The sequence below is a fragment of the Bidens hawaiensis genome, unplaced genomic scaffold, assembly GCF_021521415.1.
Source record: "Bidens hawaiensis isolate Kalapana, Puna unplaced genomic scaffold, B.hawaiensis_p1.1 tig00024112_1, whole genome shotgun sequence".
Taxonomy (NCBI): Eukaryota; Viridiplantae; Streptophyta; class Magnoliopsida; order Asterales; family Asteraceae; genus Bidens; species Bidens hawaiensis.
In genome coordinates, this window is record NW_027505042.1 from 26,366 (window position 1) to 41,997 (window position 15,632).

Here is a 15,632-nt window from a genome sequence, read left to right on the forward strand (position 1 = left end):
ATACATTATATTAAATAGAATTATGTATCGTATTGTATGATGTGTGTATCACCTAAACGGTAATGAAATATGAGATAATGTAATTTGAAGTATATTAATGTATTCAGTTTTCTTTATAAACAATGTGGTTGATATCAGAGGTGTCTGTGGCGCCCCGGTTACGTTTCCGCTGCGGTTGCGGGGTGTTACAGTATATAATCAGGTACACGGGACTATGTAATCGGTGATCGGGTCGGGTAATAGAGAGCTTTGCTTCCCAAAACACTAGGAGAGCCTTGAAATCAGCTTAAGTTTGATCATTTTGATACACTACTTTTGTTTTATTTATTTTATAATAATTGTATTCATATTGTGGTTTTTTGATATATAATTGATGAGTTTATATTATAAGGAGGAGGCTCAAATTTCATCTCGCACGAGAGCTAAATTTTTTTTATTATTCTTGAGGACGGGCCTGCGTAATCGGTCCTATAACTTTTTTGGTATCTAATTACATTTTTTTAACAATGTGATCTTGAGGATGGCAGAAACAATTAAAAATATAGGAGAATAAATCATTATTAGTTATTTATAAATAAATAAATAGGTTATTAAAAACCATATCTACTAATGTAATAAAAGAAAACTAACCCATGATCGTTTAGACTTTAGATGGCTCAATCAAACTCCCCCTTTCTCCTTCCATCACATCGTTACTTCCTTTCACCTTTTAGGTACTGGTTTTTTATTTACCTTAAATTAGTTGTTCTGTTTATATTAAATTAATTATTTATTTAAGTACGTATGTAGAATTGAGTGAGAAACTGTGTACGCATGAATTCACGTAATACCTGTTTAATAACCATAGGCTGAACACTATTAAAACCTTTTGTAACCCCAATTTGGATTTGGCACATACATAACGAGCGTAGCTTTTGTTTGAATTTGAAGATGCAGCTAAAAGCCTAAAACTTTGTTGCTTTTGAGGAGTTATAACATGTTAATAGTTGAAACCATGTATCGTGTATTTTGTTTGATTGGGACCCAGTTGAAATAAAGTTAACAATGATGGATTGATCATAACGGGGAAGGTAAACAATCGTTATATGGCAGGTAAGATTTTTTATCAGAATACTTTGAAGTGAACCCAACAAATGCACTTCATAAGCATGTTAATCGAAGACGCTTCTCATCTTCGGAGGTTTTTGTTCATAGTTTATAATAAAGTTTTGTTCTGAATCTTTGTTAATTGTTATGTTTGAATGCAGGCGGATTCATGTCTCACTATTAATGTGCAATATACACATCTATTTGAACACATGCAAACTTCACCTGCAAGTACATAGCAGCCATCGTGTCTGGTTTGTCTCGGTATTTACTAACTTAATATATATGTATACTTCTGTTAAGTTTTATGAGGGCTTTTATATTCTTTTTGTTTTTGTGTGTGTATGTGCTTTTTTGTAGACAGATTGGACCAAGATATGAGTGGAATTTTGACAACCATGTGCATTCACTAATTTCATTGCTCATTTACTTCTAAACGGGCAGGTTCTTCTTGCAATGTAAATCTGTAAGTAACTTAATCATGTTAATATTATATAGTTGGATTATATTAATCGTAATCTGATTTAGGATTGCTTCAGGTATGTCTTATTGTCAACAAAAGTCTGAAAAGTCGAAATGTTTGATCTGTCAATCCTCGGAAAATGTTTGGATATGCCCTCTTTGTGGCTTTGTTGGCTGTGGGAGGCAACAAATTACCTATTGCTTTCTTTTTTATCTTATGTTTTTTTACAATGGGTAGATTCCATAAACAGGCTGTGTTTGCCCATCTGAACCCAAAAAACGGGCAGACACGTGAACTCGAATACGACACGTTTTACCCGATAGATCAAAAAATTTTGACATGGGCCAAGTTTTTGCAAAGGGGCATTTTAGGAATTTCAGTCAAAATAGAATTAAAATTGCAGTTCTCCCCCCTCTCTATTGTTACAACAATAGCAAGATCACTTAGAATTCAGGTACAATCCATAAAAGCTCTTAAATAAGAGAAATTTAACGAAATTTAGCCTCACACTCCAAACATGTTACAAAATTGTGCCCCAAAATTGCAACTTTTGAAATTTAGACCCCAATGGCATGGGCTCAGGGACCATTTGGACCGGTGGTGATGGGGGCATGGGTTGAACTTTCGGGGAAGATGCACCTGCTAGCCCGTTTGTTGGTTCATATGCATAAGAGAACAGATGACCAACTTGTATTCGATTAAAATTCTACACGGGCTGCGCTTTTAGTTATGAACGATTAAGCACCTAATTACATTATTATAATCCGTTGGTTTAAAGTTGAGATATAATATTTATTTTTTCAGACACCGGATATCCATTTGTAAGGCTTGATGCGCCTTCATCAAGTCATCAATCAGTATACAGATAAAAGTTGATCAAGTCTTCAATGATCAACCAAAAGTTTTCAAAATTCCTTCATTTTTTTATTTTTTTCAAATGCATAATAATAATAATAATAATAAAATTGGTTTGCAGGATAAATTTACATTTCTTTTGAGAAGCAAGACTGAAGGTTGTGGCCTTAACTTGATAGGTGGAAGTGTGGAACAGAAGTTGAAGTTTTAAATATGTGAAAAGGTGTAATTGTCTTTTTAAAGGTGATATTAATGTTGTCATACGAGTAGGTTTAAATGATGTGTTATTAACGTTATTATTATTTTTTGATAATTATGATTTATGACAATGAGATTACTAATATTTTTAGCAACTATCATTATATTCTTTCTTCACATTTTAATATTCTCATTTTGCATCTTTTTGTTGGCTTTGTCTTAACATTCCTTTCCCTTTAATTACCTTACCCATTTATAACTTATTTTTACCGTCTCATGTGTTCGTGCCTATGTGGTCCCATTGAAGTGGACCGGAGACCCTCTTATAAACCATTTTTGAACTTCAACAATGACAACTAATCAAAATATTTTCTCCCTTTAAGTCAGTAGTTTGACTTCCGTTTATATTTTGATATTGGGGTGTGTATGTATGCATGCTTGTAAAAGGATTCTTAAATTATTGAGAGAACTGGTTGTAGCTCTCAATCATTAGTGAGTTTACTTCTTCACATTTTAAAACGGTTTTTATTTAGACATCCTAACTAATAACCTTTACCGGCGTATTATTTGATAATGTTATTTGATTATTTGGTTTATTCAATGCATATAATTGATTATGTTAAGTTAAGCTTTTATTTACCTGACCCCGTGTAGTAAACAACCTACTATATATATATATATATATATATATCCAACCTATCTTCCTATCTAATAAATAAAGAACTTCTTAGACACGTGTCTCTTCCATGTTCAATATGCTATCGTGTCTCCCAAACAACATATCCACGTTTCAAATTTTAAATTTTAAAATAAAGCTTACTTTTTTTTATACATATTCAAATTTTAAACACTAATACATACTTCATGTCTGTCTGATTACTTCTCCATCCATCCTCCACATAACCACAATTTTGAGAACCCCTAAACCTCTATATAATAACCACCGCCGTCGGTCGCCTGTAGATAACGACTCCTGCAATTCGATCTGTTTTCTATCACAAGAAAAGGTAACAATCGAACCCTCTCTTTCTAATGGTTTTATCGATTTTGTGTTTTCGGAACAGAATCTGAGTTGGTCAACGCTGCTTCATCTTCGGTATGTAATGCTATATATCCTTTATTAGCTTATTATAATCTGTTAGATATGTATTAGTTTAGGTGAAATTTGTGATTGTGTTGCCATTATGAGTGTTTTCTATAGGTTGAATATGTATTATATTTTGCCATTTTATGTTCTGCTCAGATATCTGTGGCTACAGTTCAAGTGCTACAAAGAGATCATTTAAGCATTATTTTTAGTTTGGTCAAGCTAATACAACTCTGTCATGGTATAGTTTGGTCAAGCATATACATCTAAATCTCTAACAGAGCCATACATGTTAAATTGAATTAATTTATATTTGAATTCTCTGTCCATGCTTGTCATCTAGAAACATAATATTCACCTTCTGATGGAGTTGACTTCTGAAAATGGTCAAACTAGATTTGGGATGTTCACTTACAACTTTGTAAATTTGATTAAATACCTTTCAAGTATTTTGGAAAAGAAGAAAAGGAGGTTCGCCATATTCTAATTCAGTATCTTTTAAATTCATTTTATGTTAACATTTGTTCGTTTAACTAAGTGACAAAAAGTATTTTTCATGTTTGTTTGTTTATTAGGTAAACGAACATAAAGAATTGCTCACGAACGTATGGTTCATTTATAGGCTTATTTATGTGTTAATGGTTAAACAACTAAGCTTATAACTAAAGGTTCGGTTCAGGGTGCTCCGATGGTCGACACCCCGTTCAGTGAAAAGAGGTTTGCGGGATTTAACAATATATTGACGAGTTGTGCTTGGGAGCATCACCATTTCGTGTGCGATTGTGTGAAATCTTTTAGAAGAATTATGATTGAAATATTGTAAAATATATGGACTTTTGAAGTATTTCAGGTATGTTTGATCTTCGCTTTAATGTCATGTGAATAGTTGGTGAATTTGAATGACCAAAATGCCCTTGCTTTTCCACTTGCAGGAAATAGTAACAGGGGAAGATGGGATGAATTCTGTGGCTCATGGATTACTTTCTGCAACATTAAAAGTAAGTTTTCCTCTCAATGTTCAGTCGTCTTCATTTATGTTCGATTATGTTTTTTTAGGTTTTATATGAATGAACATAAAACAAACACGAACATAAGACCTATAAGTGGAATTTAGTTATTCTGTCTGCTTTAGAGATGCAAAGTAGTTAAGTCTTATCCTTCTGACATTCTGTTTGTCAAAGAATGCTTTACTATATTTTGCATGAGAAAATTTTATTGGCTGAGGATGAAGAATTTTGTAGAAAGACCCCTTTCATGGTCTAATATGACATTCAATTTGTCAAAAGAGTATGCTTTTACTATTTTTATGAGAAATGATTTCAACACCACCAAATTTTTCTATACACCACCAACTTACTGAATTTCAACATTTTATATCTTCTCAAATGTGTCTTCTAATTTTTTTATATACTAATATCTTGGTGTTATGAGAGCGAGCTTCATATGACGGCTTTAGAGTTATTGGTGTCTGTGACGGCAATAAAGTTATTGGTGTCTATGAATGGTCGTATGTATGACAAAGTTGGATAAATGTATATGAATTTTTTTTTGTATGAAAAGGTGAACTTTCGGAATTGATTCCTTGCATTACAAAGCTTCAATCTTTTATATGTATATATGAACCACCTTCAAGGAAAAATTAATTTTCTTTGCCTTCCATGTTTAAGAAAAAAACAATTCGCTTAGCTTATGAATTCATGATATAACAATCGTCTGTCTTCTTCAATTTCTTTATTAAGTTGAACAAAAGGTTTGTCTTAATTTTATAATTATTTGTACCCAGTCCCGTGTATCACACGGGCTTATAAACTAGTATAATAATATAAGAAACCGCCATATCAAAATTTGAAAATTAAACATGACACGAGAAAGACCGAAAGACACAGGGTCAGAGGCAACGATTTGCTACGACTAATATTATAAAATGAGCCATGGTGTTGCTACTTCACAACTCAATTGTATATTGGGATTTAAGTTTGTCAAAGTGAGGCTTCTTTTAAATAATTATTTATGTCAAGTTGCTATACAAAAATGTTTGCCACTGATTTGTTAACATATTATTAGGCACTAGTGAATATAAGTGACTACGAAATCTTAGTGTTTAGTGGGTTAAACATAGGGGAATATCGAACGGGGTAGATCAGAAATCATGGTGTTCGTTTTTCCTTAAAAAATATTGTAAACGGGTGAGACTAGTTTGGTGTGTTTGTTGTTTCTTGGCTAGCTCCTTGCTAGTCTAGATTTTGTTTCGTTCTTAATATAAATCGGCAATTGAAAAAAAGTTAAATAATAAAATGTTTTTTATCATAAATAAAATTTAGTTAAAAGACATCAAAGTGATATTTTAATTTGCATTCTAAACTGCTACTCGAGTTTTTTCTTTCTTTTATCTAGATAAAGTAATATTCAGAACACTCATTTTGAATAATGGCAACATAACATAAATGTAAAGGTTGTTTTCCTTTGACTTGAATGAAATGTGTACATTTTGATTGCCATGTTGTTATTAATAAAATTAAAGAGTATGTGTTAGCCGTTAAAGAAAAAAGTAAGTAAATTCATCTGATTTGATAATATTCAGATATGTCACCGAACAATGTGTGGTGGCGATTATAAGGGAAATCATGTTTTGTACCCGACCAAAACCCGTTGGTTATATAATCGGATGTATATACAATTTACATACTTATACTAAATAGAAGAAAATCACGTGGGGTATATAAATGTATTAATATGTATATGCTATCGGGTAAATGGAGATATCACCATATCCTCATACCTGTCACATACCCGATTACCCGACCCTATACCCATCTTGGATGTTTCAAGTATTCCCATTGGGTGTGGGTTTTATTGTCATCCCCAACCCCAGTCTCATATCGGTCTCGAGGGGGTTCATAAGTAGTGTCTAATGTTAGATACTATCGAAACATTTTGTACGCTCTTATTGATGTTGAAAGAAGAACTTCACACTTAATCGTGATAAGGTTGGGTAACTATAAGATGGTGAGATATTTGAAAGTCATCACTTGACAATAAAGACAAATACGTAAGCTCTTAGTGTATAAAACAAACGATATTGGTTGGTATAAGCACCCAATAACACAAAAGAACACAAAAGAAGTATGTTTATAAATAATCGGTATTGTGAACATGACCGTTCACTTAACCTTGATAATATGACAAAACAAATAACATGCTATACTAGTTTTTAAGGTAAGACGTGACCTAAAATTAGCAAAACCAAGTCATAAAAACAATAAGGTTGTTCCATTAAAGTTAGCTAAACATTGTTTTATTCAAAACCCGCGTTGTTTAGATATTGTTATGGATTTTCAAATAACCATCTATGGTGGGGTTTATCTTAAGAATGAAATAGAGATGATCGAATGAATCAGTGCTCCGTTAGTGATTCAAATGGCCGTATAAAAATTGATTTTTATTGATGACTTGGGTCAAAGCATGTCTGCGCTCGAGTATAGGGCCATTCTTAAGTACCGTTTGATAGTCCCAATGTACCCAGAAGACGAAACATGTCCGATCTACCGTAAGGCTTGCTTGGATAAATTCGGAGAGCATGCGGTTCATTGCAAGGAGATGTCTGGGTTCAAATACCGACATGATTGGGTGCGGGACGTTCTTTGGGACATCTTAAGGCGGGCTGGGATATCAGCTAAAAAGGAAGCCCCTGTAAACTTCCTTACAGACCCCACGGAAGGGAGATCCACTCTACGACCGGCAGATTTGCTCGTCTTTGGTTGGGCCGGGGGAAAACACGCTTGTGTTGACCTCACAGGGGGGTATCTCCTTTGGCTGGTTTGAGGGATAATGGGTTTGTAGCTGGGCAAGCAATGAAAAGGGTTGAAGCAAAGAAGGTGGAGAAACATGCTAAAGCCTGCGAAGAGAACCAACATGTTTTTGTCCCTCTGGCTTTTGATACCTTTGGCTCCTTGGCACCGGAAGCTATCTGTTTCCTAACCAGGGTCCAACGGGTTGTGCATAGCAATGTGTCGACTCCAAAGGGGCAGGGGTATGTCTTTATCAGGTTAGGGTTTGCAATTTAGAAAGGGGTGGCGGCGCAGCTTGTTACCCGCCTACCTGCTATGTTGATGTAATATCTTTGTTTATATATAAAAAATCAAGATCAGAACAAAATTTATAATTTAATAATTCACAAAAGTTATTTGTAACATAAAATTAATTTAAGAAAAAATACAATTAAAATAATGTATATTTTATTTATGAGTAGATCTTCACGTTACATATTACTTTTATGTTAAACATTGTGTTTCTTTAAAAAATGTATTTTATATATTAACATAATGTATATTCCAAATCCAAATGCCGCTAATAATGCGCCAAAAATGGAACGTGAAGGTATCTTCTGAAATTTGTTCACATATATACTCCTAAAATATTCCCCTTACCCAAACATTTATTTTGTTCTTATAAAAATACTTTATTATTCCCAGATAAAAGATCCAATACAATAATCTCTAATCGTACATTATGTACGCGAGTTCCTACACTGTTGATTTCAAAATCACGCGATGGCAATATTGTAAATTTCATCAACTATGATCCACTACTCCCATCGATTCCGTCCGCCTTCACTATCACCGTTCATCAATTCGTCACCGTCCAACGATTGTATTCCCCGTCGCGACCATCGACGTTACCGTCGTGAACACCATCTTCCTCCGTCACGAGTTGTTCACAGGTTAGTTTATCAAATTGATCAATTGAAATTGATGAACTAATTGATCAATTAAACTTTGAAATTGATCCAATTAATCATCAATTTGAAGTTTCAGTTATCAATTTTGAGTTTGAGTTCTGGGTTTAACATTGAACATATCAACATTAACCTAAAACGTATAAACTTTTTGTATTGAACTTTTTAAAGTTTAATTGATTTTTGTTCTGAACGTTTAAATAGAACGTATAATACGTTTAAACAGAACGTATAAAGTTTTTGTATAGAACTTCTAAAGTTTTTTGTATAGAACTTCTAAACCTTTTGTTAGAACTTCTAAAGTTTTGGTACAAAACATCTAAACTTGAACGTTTAAATGTGTTCGTTTTGGTCAGAACGTTTAAATTTGTAGTTTTGATCAGAACGTATTAGTTAAACGTTTAAACTTTTTGTTCATTTTTTGTCAGAACGTTTAAACTTTTTCTTCATTGTGGTCTAAACTTTTTTACTTTAGAAGTTCTAGACAAAAAAATTAGAAGTTCTGTACAAAAAAGTTTAAAAGTTCTGTACAAAAAGTCCATAACGTTTAAAGTTTTTGTGCAGAACGTTTAAGCATGAACTCTAATCATAGCTCAATTAAGTGTATTATTATGCAATTTCATAATCGATTGATGATTCTAAAGCCTCCTACACATCAATTCTATTGATTAAATCAACAATTTTTGATCAATTTGAAGATTATTAAACTATAGCGATAATGGGTTTATCGATTTTGATTTTGCTTTAGTTTTGTGGATGATTTGATTATGGTTGAAGGCTTGCAGCAAATGACGATCTGTTGTGCGAGAAGCATTTTTTTGATTTAATTAGAATTATGCCACCGCGTAGTTTTAATTGCAATTAGGATCTGGTGGTGCAGGGTCTCAAGTACCTAATGTACGATAACCTATTATTGTACTTTAACCCTCCTCATTATTCCCAATCCTACATTACCAATGATTTGTTATTAAATTGATAACTAATTATTTTTTATTTCCTAGAAAGTATTTTTAAAAACTAACATTTTGAAGTGTAGATAGGGTTTGGAACACGTTGTTTGTTTAGTTATAATTGATGCATTGCTATCCAATAGAAGTGACCTTGTTCAACCTTTTGATCATTTATCATAAACTGAAATCTACTCAAGCTATGATTATATGAAAACATGCTTCAAATAGACTAGATAAAAGTGAGCAAAGATAAAGATATTTAAAAATGATGGAGCGTGTTTTATTCAGGATTCCAAATTTTGAAGTGTAGATAGGGTTTGGAACACGTTGTTTGCTTAGTTAAAACGTCACATCAATGTTACATATATAGTTGAGTTTAACTAGCCAGTCATTTAACAATGGCGTTCTAATATGTTCTAAACAATACGAGTATTTTTTAGATTGATTTTTTATAACTAATAAAAATGAAATTAAATAAAAGAAGAAATAGTATCTTAAAACACTTAACTTTTTGTATAAAACAATTTAAACCTATACACGTTAATTCTGATATAAAAAACAATTTAAAATATAAAATTTGATGCTACACGATAGGTATATACAACTATCAAATTAATGTATTTTTCTTTAAAATGGACCTCTTTCTATTAAAAGTCAATTGTGTGTTTAACGTGGATATCCAATAAATTTGAAGACCATACAAAAATGACCAAAACGGTGTCGTATTCTATATTTATTGTTGTTTTTTTCTTAATTAAGATGCAGGCCATCAGCAATCCTTGTTACCGGACTCCACGTGTCTTGTCAATGCCGGTAAACTTTCAGTTTAACCCTTATATGTCTTGATTCATTTCAATTGTCCCCTCAAGTTTTAGAACTCTCACTTGCTTGACTCGTGTTTCACTATGTTTGCATAGGTTCTCAAAACTTTAAAAGAAAGTAATACATAACAATATTCAAAGAGTGTTATATATAATAAATAAATAAAATAATAAACGAGTCGACCCAAAAACAAAGATGAAGTGTATAACCGTTAACAAGTTAAACGTGAGTTTTTGTTACATAGAATTTTATCTCTTTCATTAAACGGACATAACCCGGTTGTAATTGGATGTAGACTTGATTTTATTTATTTATGCCCATAAAGTAACAAAATAGAAACTTAATTCTATAACTTTTAACCTTGACGTCTTTATTTTTAAGTAGTATTTGATTTTCAGTTACCGCTTGTCAAAGTGTTGGTTTCTAAACCCATGAGGCGTAAGGCCTACGAAAATGAAGTGTTTTCTTAGTCAAATGACTTAAGCAAACATAGTTTAACAAAACTAGTTCAAATATGTTTTTATAAATAATAGACAATATTAAGGTCTTCTGTGTTATAAGTTATAACTATAATCTAAAGAAAATATTGGTTCTTAAACCTTGCTTATATAAAATTGGTCCATACTAACATTCTTGAAAGTAAACCGGCCGACAAAACTAGCGTCACTCGTTGTCTTTGTCGTTGCCTATCTTTGCCTACCATCACCATCACCATCACCATCACCACCACCACACCTCCTTGACATTATGTATCTCTCTTTAGATCTTTAACAACTTTTTTTTTTATCAAATTCTTTCAATGACTCTATCAATAGCTCTGCTATAAACGAGATTTACGCATGCTACGTTTGTCAATGTCGTGTTTCTCTCTTAACGTGTCGCTAAAGTTAAGTTTTACCAATCTTAATCCATTATAAAAAGTGTTTCATACACACACACAAGTACACAATGCTCTAACACAACATTTTGAAGAATTGTCAAATCCTAGAGCAAAGCCCAACCTCAAGGGCTAATAAATGTAACATTAACCCCTTGATAATAATATCCTCACCACTCAACACACACCAAGTTCATCACCAATCACCATTACCTCTTCAAACAGTTATTACTACTCTTCATTCCTTTCTTTATTACACCCTTTTCCACATTCTCTTTAACTCAAGATTTTCTTCAACTTTATAATAATAATAATAATAATAATAATAATAATAACAATCCATCAAATTATCAATTTATCAATAAAAGATGATATCTTTGAACACCCTTTACCCGGCAGAAACCAATATCACCACTTTCTTGGACACCACCAAATCCAACACCCATAATCTCAAGACTCAAGGTTTTCTCATTTGTGTCATTTACCACTAAAAATCCAAACTTTATGACAATCTGTTGATGGGTATGATTCATTTGTGTGTTTTGGGTGTTTTGCCAGGTGGGTTTTCAATAAAGACTAAGTTTGCATCCAGAAATGGGATAAAGTGTGCGGCGGCACCGCCGCCGGCATGGCCGGGAACGGCGGTTGTTTAGCCGGGGTACCAAGAACTGGGACGGGCCTAAGCCTATTTCAATTATTGGATCCACTGGTTCCATTGGGACTCAGGTAAATGTAGATTATGTTGGGGTGTAAACGAGCGGGGCTGTTCGCGAGCTACTTTAGCTCGGATTGATAAAGGCTTGAAATGAGCTGAGCTTTTTTTTAGCCCGAGCTGAATGAGCCGAGCTGATCGTGAGCTACTCGAGTTTTGATCAATAAAAGCTTGAATTTATTTATTAATTTATTAATTTTTTATTTTTTTTAAAGAGAACTGAAATCAACTTGTAATGTGTTAACATAAATTTTCAATCTTGATAATTGAAAATTTTCAAATTCGATTATCAAGTGAGAACTCGATCGTTTTTGAACTCGATCCCATTTAGGCTTGTCGAGCTTTGTGTACTTTTAAGTTTTACTAATTTGGACTTCTAGATATTAATTTCACATTGCATAGTAGAGCGTGAACAGGATTTGGGCTCGTTTAAGGTTTTTCTCAAAATATATAAAAATTATTAAAAACGTATATAAAATTAATTAATAAAACAAGTCAAGCCCAAGCATAAAAAAAACATCTCACGGGCTAAGTTTGAGCTCTCGTAAGTCAAAACGAGCTGAGCTTTGGGCTTAGTCAAGCTCAGGCTTGGCTCGTTTAAGGTTTTTCTCAAAATATATAAAAATAATTAAAAACGTATATAAAATTAATTTATAAAACAAGCCGAGCCTGAGCTTTAAGAAACAACTCATGAGCCAAGCTCGAGTTCTCATTTAAGTTAAAACGAGCCTAGATTTTTCGAGCTCAAGTTGAACGAGCCGAGTCTCGCGAGCTAATCAAGCTCAAATGAGCCGGACTTAGCTCGTTTAAAGTTTTTCTCAAAATATATATAAATAATTAAAAGGGGTGGCGCCGTGGCGGCATAGCTTGTTGCCCGCTTACCTGCCTCTCTATTGTAACTGGAACCATGTGTTGTATCAAATTTATATTAAACCGAATATTTAAAATCATATATAAATTAGTTAATAAAATGAGCTAAGCCCGAGCTTCAAAAAAACTATTCACGAGCAAAGTTCAAGCGCTCGTAAGTCAAAACGAGTCGAGCTTGGGCCTAGTCGAGCTCAGGCTTGGCCCGTTTATGTAAAATTCGAATTCTTTTGTTTATGTAATTCTGTTATTAGAATCGTTCAATTATATGATTTTTTTTCGTGTGTAGACACTGGACATTGTTGCAGAGAATCCGGATAAATTCAAAGTTGTAGCACTTGCTGCAGGCTCAAATGTCACACTTCTTGCTGATCAGGTGATTAATATGTAACAAAATTTATTATTATTATTATTATTATTATTATTATTATTATGTGATGATTTAGGGGTTATTTTGCATGTAATATTTAGTTAACCATCTTTTGCAGATCAAGGCATTTAAACCACAGTTAGTTTCAATCAAACACGAGTCATTGGTTGGTGAACTCAAAGAAGCTTTGGCCGGTGCAGATTACATGCCTGAAATCATTCCTGGTGATGAAGGTGTCGTTGAGGTTGCACGCCACCCGGATTGTGTTACCGTTGTCACAGGAATAGTCGGTTGTGCTGGTTTAAAGGTATATCATTAAACACAAAATAACATATTATGATATTATCTAATCTTTAAAAAAAGATGGTTAATATATGTAATATGTTTATGAATATTAGCCTACAGTTGCTGCTATTGAAGCAGGGAAAAACATTGCACTAGCAAATAAAGAAACGTTAATCGCTGGCGGTCCTTTTGTTCTTCCGCTTGCACATAAGCATAATGTCAAGATTCTTCCTGCGGATTCTGAACATTCGGCTATTTTTCAGGTATAAATTCTTTAGAAAAATAGTATCTGAATTCTAAAGTTTGTTATTTTTGTAACATGATTTATATAAATGTTCTGTTTTAATTTAGTGCATACAAGGCTTCCCTGAAGGCGCACTAAGGCGTATAATCTTAACCGCATCCGGAGGTGCTTTCAGGTTAGTAAATTACTAGCTTTGTGTTTTAGTATCTAAATATTGGATTATATGTTTTAGTAATTAGGGTAAGGATCCTAAGAGAACCCTTTGCAAATTGAGAACTTTGAGAACCATTTTGAACCACTAAAAAAACCTCTAAAAAAGTTATTTAAAAAAATTATAAAACAAAAAAAAGCAAAAATTTTTAAAATGTAAAAAAACCAAAATTCTAATATTTCATTCCGGTTTCATAAAAAGAAAAAAAAACTTTGTATTATACACATGTGTATAATTTCATTTAATCTCTAGTTACGTAATGTACACATATGTACATTATCATTTACCATAAATTATACATATGTGTGTAAAAAAACACACGTATGTTCATATTATACATATATGTATAATTTAGCTAAATCGAGGCGTTTTTTGTTTTTGTTTTTTTTTTAATTTTTTTTATGAAACTGGGATGATAAATAAGAATTTTGGTTTATTTACTTTTTTTATTTTTGCGGTTTTTTTTTGTTTTATAATTTTTTTTATATTTGGGTTTTTTGTGGTCCAAAATGGTTCTCAAAGTTCTCAATTTCAAAATAGTTCTCACATGATCCCAATCCATATGTTTTATACTGATGTTAATTATGTTTTCTTTTTGGTGTTAGGGACTGGCCCGTTGAAAAACTAAAAGACGTTAAAGTAGCCGACGCGTTAAAACATCCAAACTGGAGCATGGGGAAGAAGATCACTGTGGATTCTGCTACACTTTTCAACAAGGTAATCTTGCTTCTTTAATTAAATGTTTAAACTAGTTATATAAGCGTAATATGAAACTGGCTTGTTTTGCAGGGCCTAGAAGTTATTGAAGCCCATTATCTTTACGGGTCGGATTACGACAATATTGATATTGTTATTCACCCTCAATCTATCATACATTCCATGGTTGAGACACAGGTAAACTGATTACTGTCCACTGATCTACCTTTGTGGACTAGTCAACACTTTTGATGAACCATGTTGACCTTTTCTTTTACATGTTGACTTTCAGGATTCATCTGTTCTGGCTCAATTAGGATGGCCCGATATGCGCTTGCCGATTTTGTACACGTTATCATGGCCCGATAGAGTAGCGTGCTCTGAGATCACATGGCCGCGTCTTGATCTCTGCAAGTATGTAACACATTTAGACGAATGTTTATCTATATATATTATATTAATTTTTTTTACTATGCAGGCTGGGATCATTGACATTTAAAGCTCCAGACAACGTGAAATACCCGTCGATGGATTTGGCTTACTCTGCTGGTCGAGCTGGCGGGACGATGACCGGAGTTCTTAGTGCTGCTAACGAGAAAGCGGTTGAAATGTTCATTGATGAAAAGTAAGTCAAAGTTTAATGAAATAGTAAAGAATACAAAACTGTATACAATCTATCAATGGGCCTGACAATGGGCTTTAGAAGCCCGGCCCAACGACGTTATGCGCTTTTTGGTTGATCATAAGTGGTGTAACTAATGATGGTTTGTTGGTGTTTTAGGATTAGCTACTTGGACATATTTAAGGTTGTGGAACTAACATGTGAGAAACATCAAGACGAACTGGTGACGGCGCCTTCTCTTGAGGAAATCATACATTATGATTTGTGGGCCCGGGAGTATGCAGCCAGTTTGAAGGCGTCTGTGTCGGGTGGTGTAACTCGGCACTTGTATGAAAAGGAAGAGATTATTGGGATGAAAGTGTTAGCCAAGTGTTGGTTTAGATTAGAAGTATGTGATGGTTGAATAAGTGCATTTTTGCATGTATGGAAGAGTATTCGAAACTGAAATCGGTTGTGTTAAACATGTGTTACCGCTCTTTAGATGATCGTATACGTATAAAATTAAGTCACAACGATAGAGGGTATAACACATCCATATCTAACCAGTAGTTG

The 15,632-nt window shown here is 33.3% G+C and overlaps 2 long non-coding RNA genes and 1 pseudogene across 2 annotated transcripts; all 3 read left to right on the top strand.

Moving 5' to 3' along the window:
• The first annotated feature begins 621 nt into the window (after positions 1–621).
• LOC143610129 (uncharacterized) lies at positions 622–1,598 on the top strand. The gene is made up of 4 exons (XR_013149537.1): positions 622–713; positions 1,093–1,180; positions 1,248–1,340; positions 1,447–1,598. It is a non-coding gene; the product is annotated as an uncharacterized LOC143610129 (long non-coding RNA).
• Positions 1,599–3,660: 2,062 nt separating this feature from the next.
• On the top strand, positions 3,661–4,767 carry LOC143610126 (uncharacterized). Its single transcript, XR_013149535.1, has 3 exons — positions 3,661–3,698; positions 4,369–4,539; positions 4,622–4,767. It is a non-coding gene; the product is annotated as an uncharacterized LOC143610126 (long non-coding RNA).
• Positions 4,768–11,309: 6,542 nt separating this feature from the next.
• LOC143610124 (1-deoxy-D-xylulose 5-phosphate reductoisomerase, chloroplastic-like) lies at positions 11,310–15,468 on the top strand (annotated as a pseudogene).
• The last annotated feature ends 164 nt before the right edge of the window (positions 15,469–15,632 follow it).